The following is a 6,822-nucleotide window of genomic DNA, read 5'->3' as shown; positions in this document are numbered from 1 at the left end:
GTCTACTCGGTCGCAAGTCCATCTAACCACACACTCGCTCGACAACTTAATCATCCGGTTGCACGCTCGCTCGACCACTCATTTGCTCAATCTCTTCGTTTAATCAACTGTACCCCCGTCTGACCGCACGCTCCTTTGGTCACTCATTCGCTCAGTCGTTCAGCCGCTCAGTCGCTCGGTCGTTCGTTCGCTCGGCCTCTTTGTCCACTCGGCTACAAGCCCATCCAACTGCATGCTCGCTCAGCCGCTCACTAACTCGGTCGTTCACTCGGTCTGCTCGGCAGGTCACTCGTTCAGCCACTCGCTTCCTCTCGATTGCTCAGCCCTCTGCCCAATCGGACATTCGGCTGATTTGCTTGCTTGGCTGCTCTGCCCACTCAGCCACTCAGCTCGCTCAGATACTGTGCAATCTGCATTCAGCACTTGACAAAAACCAGCCCTTGCTGGTAACCTGAGATTATCTGTTCAGGTCATCTCAACAGATAAGTTAAATTTAATTTAATGTAATTTAAATTCGACTAATTTTCTAAATCTCTGTCAGATTATTTCTCCAACACATAGTCCTCTCCCAATGGTCAGTCATACGATCAATTTAAAATATGAAAAATACAAGAGGAATATTATATAATGGAATTGTTAATTATCTTTACATTGTTGTTGAAGCGGAGAGTGTTAGAAGTCTGAAAGATCAATAGCCAAGTTGAAACATTAGATAGGTCACTTGGATTATACGAGTTATTCCATCGTTCAACTCAGTTGTCCCAAGATAAGAGGCTCCTTCATTCGGCTCAGTTGCCCCGAGACAAGAGGCTTCTTCATTTGTCTCGGCCCCGCTGAGACCATTCGGCTTAGTTGCCACGGGATGAGAGACTCCTCCATTCGTCTTGGCCCCCTTAGACGGGGGCTCCTCCGTTCGTCTCGACCCCTCCGAGGCAAGAGAGATATTAATTAAAATGAATATTTCCATTGATCCAACTGCCCCGCTCAATTATCTTAGATCCATCGATCTGATGCTTCGCTCCTCTCAAATCCGCTATTCCAATCGGGCCCACTCAATCATCTTAGATTTACCGAGCCAACCGCTTTATTAAATCATCTCTGATTTGTCGATCCGGCTACTCTGCTCCTCTTGAATCTGTCGATCCGACCGACCCGCTCAATCATCTTGGATCTAAGTCAATCGCTCCGCTTAGTTATCTCAGATCCACTGATCCAACCAACATCCTCCATCGATCTAACCGCCCTACTCATTCATTTCATCTCCGTCAGTTCGATGTCTCTCCACTTACATGTCAAACCCTTTGGCTCAACTTCCCCAGTTGAGCAATATCACATGGGAATAGCATGTGGGCTAATACACATATGGTGCAGCTTGTGAGTTGGTGTAGCGTATAAAAAAGCGTGTGAATTATCAAAGCGAGTGGGGCGACATAATCGAAATGGTGTGTCACCACACGATCTTCTACCGTACATAATATACATGATGTGACTCTCACATACAACGACATGACATTTTTTTATTAAAATATGACAACCAATTAATGAGAAGTATATTCTTCGTTCTTCAGTGGTAATCCGCTTCCACATCTTCTCCTAATTTCTACCCTTCTTCTTCTCCACTTCTCTATCAGAAACTTACTTGATGAGCCATGGCATCCCGGAACTACATTCTAACTCTTTTTCTCTAGCCTCGCACGCATTGCTGACAAACGTCCTTCTCTCGTTACTCGGTGATTATTTCGACGATCTCAGAACAGTTGTCATAAAAGAAACGTATATGATATGTGTTGCTTCTGTGGGACTATTATTTAACAAGGGCCACAGTTTTTGGACTGATCTAATTGATGAATTATATTTGTATAGGAGGACCACCACCTTTATAATAATTTAGTTTATGATACAACGCACAACGACCCTCACTTGGCCACTACTCCAAAAGCAAAAAAAGAAAAAACAAAATCCTTGAATCTCTTGATAATTTAGGCACACATTAATAGTCGATATGGTAAATTATTAAATATTTTTTTATCAAATGAATATAATTTAGACCTGTATATTATTATTTGTTTATGGTTGCATAATTAAGGGCGTGCATGATTTAGAATTACTCAATTCAAAATGTGGCAATACAGTTGGGAACATATATATATATATATATATATACAGTTTTGTTAAATTACGGACTTCTGCGTGCGGACTCATCCGCGACCTACAGATTTTGGTTTTTTTTTTATATTTTTGATTTTTTTTTTACCTTCCTCGTTCTCCTCTCTCTCGTCGCCGTGTGCATGTGCCAGCCTCGCCGCCCTCCTCGCCGCTGGCCGGCCGGGCACCACCCACCGGTCACCCCGCCTCCTCGCCTCCGGCCAAATCGCGGCCAGATTTCTGCCGGATTCCGGTTGAAATCCGGCCGGGAATCGGATGGAGTCTGGCAGCGACCGGATTCCGGCCGCGATGGCGCCGGATTCCGGCCGCGATCGCGCCATCGTCATCGCGACCGCACCTGCCTCCGTCGCGATCGCGTCCCGACGCGCCCGCGTCAGGATTCCGACGAAGGCGCGTCCGGATTCCGGCGCAATCACGGCCGGAATCCGGATGCGACCGCGCCGGAATACAGTCGCCTGCCCAACACTTTCGGAATCGCCTGTATCGCGGCGGGAATAGAGATGTGGCCGGAATCATGCCGCGATCCCCGACGGGTTCACCCCATGGCCTATAGTATGGGTGGGTCCAGGTGGCCGGAGGCCGGAGGCGGTGGGCAGATGGCCGGCGGCAGGGCGAGTGGCGGGCGCGCGACGTGAGCTGCTTCTCGGCGAAACGAGCTGAGAACGAACGAAGCAGGAGGAGAAAAAAAATAAAGAAGGAAGAGAAAAATTTTTATAAAAATTTAATAAAAAAATGACATGGCATTAAGTCCGTAGCAATCCATAAATAATGGTCCGTAGCATATCATTTCTATATATATATATATATATATATATATATATATATATATATATATATATATATATATATATATATATATACACACACTACACGTGTAACACATTTTCTAATGGTAAAAGGAACAAGGTGAGCACAAAGTTGTAAACATTTTTAGAAGTTAATTATTAGCCCGACAACAAGTGAAAGAAGAGGCCTTTTCCGTGGATATCAATGCAAAGATTATAGCGGGGAGGATGTTTTTTTCCTTTGTTAATTAGCAAAAATCAAAAAGAGGTTTTTATTTTTATTATCATAAAAAGTATTCTATTTTTTAAAAAATATATATATCAAAAAGGTATTTCATCATATTTTGCTATCTAAAAAATAGTTTTTAATATTAATATTATAAAAATAATTATGATGGTAGCTATTATAATACTAGCCCAAAATTATTTTAAATTTGTCAAAAATATTATATTTAAAATACTTTTATATCAAAATATTTTTTTAACAAGTTAAACAAAATTACTCTAATTCAATTTAATTATATATTAAATTTAAAATCACTTCCAATATTACAGAAGTGTAGCATACGACAATTAATCACAATCAAGTTATATCTCACTAACTCTATTTATTTGTAGGGGCGAATTGAAAAATTCAAAGAAAGTTTTCCACGGGACAACCTCCCGTCGTTTATTTTGTCAACCTCTACCTCCCCTCCCGTTCCTCTCCAGTGCACCTTCTCCTCTTCTACTGTGTCGATGGACAATAACATAAGGTCCGATGGTAAATCTCTCCTCGCTTCCGCCATATCGCCGCCACCGCTGTCGAAATCTATGTTAGCAGGCTCCTCGCCGACTGTTGAATCTATACTACCGCGTGCCGACAAGGAAGACTATCAGCTCTAGCATGATCGATGGAGCACAAATCCCGTACCCCATCGTCACCCGATGTGATCCTAAATGTAAACCAAGACAGTGATGAGGAGCAGCGATCTGATGCTAATGAAGAAGAAAAATCAATTAGTTAATTGATAGATTAATTAATATGTTAATTAATCTATTAATAGTTTTACCGATCAATTGATTAAACCAATTTAAGATAGGCTGATTAAAATATAAATGAATTAATTGATAAATAAATTAATTAATTCTTGGGTTGATTAACTAAAGGACTCTCAATAAAAATTTATTACTTACCCATACTTAAGACGATTACAAAAAAGAAAATAAGTGAGTAACCATGTATACAATTTATGGTTACCAGAATTATTTAGTATTTAGCCTTATCTCGTGATCCTATCTGAAACGTTGAGTAAGTGTCTGCTACATTGACTAGGTGAAGACCTCTAGGTTGATTCGATGACTCTCGGTTGGTTCACTAAGCTTCCTACGTGCACTCAAACGAGCCAACAGAATGTCAGCACCAAAAACTAGGGAAGGGACTCCTGGCGACGACCCGATGACGCTCAAGTCAGTATATCACCCGAGTATGAAGTAGAGCAGTAGAATGAATAACATGATGCACGCAGTACAATGTATCAAGTGTGCGTACCTCCCCATCGGAGAGGACCCCTTATTTATATATCATCTCTATAACCTCCGTTATTATGAGATGACAGAGAATGTTGGATATCAGAAGTTATTGAGCAACGAATGATATGCATCTTGGAAGGCGTATAACCCGTTCGAGAAATCTTTTTCTACCCGTGTACACCCTTTTTGTAACTGACATCATTAAGGAGTTGGTTGAAGGAGTATGCTGTCATAATATGTTGGCTGAGGGCAAGCATAATTGCCTACGAGGAAAGTTCCCTGTACCTATAATATTTTAGAAGAATAGGCTCTGACATACGGTTGTTATTCTTTGACAAGTTACGTTGTTAGGATTCTCTGACAATATTATTCTCTGAGTTTAATCTCGATCAGGCGTTGACTTGCCCGGGCAAATAATAACGGGAACCTTGAGTTTTATAAAGCTGGCATGCACTTTGAAATGCTCAGATGTACATGCGTGGGAATACTAGAGATCTGAGTGAAATGCTGCCATGTTCTTAAGGTCGCTCGAGTCTATGCCGAAATTCTAGAGATCTGAGTGAAATACCATCCTGTTCTTAGGGTCACTTGAGTCTATGCCGAGATTCTGGAGGTCTGAGTGAAATACCGTCCTATTCTTACGGTCGCTCGAGTCTATGCCAGGATTCTGGAGATCTGAGTAAAATACTGCCCTATCCTTAGAGTCACTCAAGTTTATGCTGAGATTCTAGAGATCTGAGTGAAATACTGTCTTGTTCTGAGGGTCGCTCAAGTCTATGTTAGGATTTTGGAGATTTGAGTGAAATACCGTCATGTTCTTCGGGCCGCTCGAGTCTATGCTAGGATTTTGTAGATCTAAGTGAAATATCATCCTATTCTTAGGGTCGCTCGACTATAGATTGTGACTGGTTAAAACCATAGAAACGGTCCCTTGAGCACGAGCGGTCGTTATGGTCGTCCTACCGTATACTGGGCTACCCGTCTTCTACAGTAAGGGAAACTAAATCCCAAGGGACCCAATTAACCTTTCGGCTAGGCTTCCTCTCAACTAGGGATGGGTTCCTCTTCACTAAAGTGATGTCTTGAGCTATTCAAATCTAGTCAGATTATGGAGACTTACCCGATTACACCTAGAGTTGGGATGCTCATTCTTTAGGCAAGATTGGCCCTTAGGCCGACCGTCCTTGAATCAAGGGCCCCAATGTCGGGTAGGAAGCTAAGCTTTGTCCAGTGGTGACCCTTTGATCGCCACCTTGGACCTCCATCTCACCTTGATTCTACCTGCCACGTCAACCAGGTATCCACTTTTAACACCCTATATCATATTGTATCCTGTACTTGAAGGATTTGAGCTCAAGACAGACTTTTGACTTGAAGCCAATTATCACGATCTACAATTGAGGTGGATAGTTCCTGCTTTGATCTCTTTAGATATTTGATCTTAGTGTATGAATTTATTTCATTTATGTTGATTAGATAGCATTTATTTGCTTACCCTGACTCTATTTTTGTGTCTTGAGTTGATACTTATTTGTTTGATCTTATTTTAGTCAATTTGATAACTATACCATCTCATTTGTTATTCATATATGCTTAGATTGGTTACATATGTATGATATTATCGACTATAGTGTAGATATGAACTTATGCTCATGCATTTATACCGATGTAGTTGTTATGACCGAAAAGTAGCTAGAGGGGGTGAATAGTTTCGCTTTTGCTCGTCGTGCTTCGTTGCTTGTTTCTTCAAAGTGATGCGCAGCGGAATACAAAGAAACAAATACAAACACGCTAACACTTGGATTTTACTTGGTATCCACCTCCAAGGGAGGTGACTAATCCAAGGATTCACACAACGCACGCACCCTTCACTAAAGAAACTCTCCTTTATGGTAACTACCAAGGGCGGAGAAGCCCTACAAGACTCAATACAAGAAGAAGAAAGGGTAGTAAAGAAATACAAGCTTACAAGCTTACAATGAGTGCACAAACCCTAACCCTAGTTTCTTCTTCTTACTTTGATCCGCCTCTTGACTTGGAAGAGCCTCCAAGAACCTTCAAGAACTGGCGATCCCGAGCTTGAGAAGAGCTGTGGAGGAGCTGGTGAAGATCTGAAATGAATCTGTGAAGAGATACCGAAGACAACGCTCGCCTGCGGCTCAAATACGACGCAACGGTCGGATCCCGATCGATTGGATTGCTCCCAATCGATCGGGGAGGCTTTGGATCGATCCACGGATCGATCCAGAGTGCCTCTGTGCTCTGGGAAAAACGCTTGGATCGATCCACAGATCGATCCAGCGCTTATCGTGCGAAGCAGCAGCGTCCCAATCGATCCATTGATCGATTGGGACCTCTG

Source organism: Zingiber officinale, chromosome 6A (genome assembly GCF_018446385.1).
Source record: "Zingiber officinale cultivar Zhangliang chromosome 6A, Zo_v1.1, whole genome shotgun sequence".
Lineage (NCBI taxonomy): Eukaryota > Viridiplantae > Streptophyta > Magnoliopsida > Zingiberales > Zingiberaceae > Zingiber > Zingiber officinale.
This window is presented reverse-complemented; position numbering follows the sequence as displayed.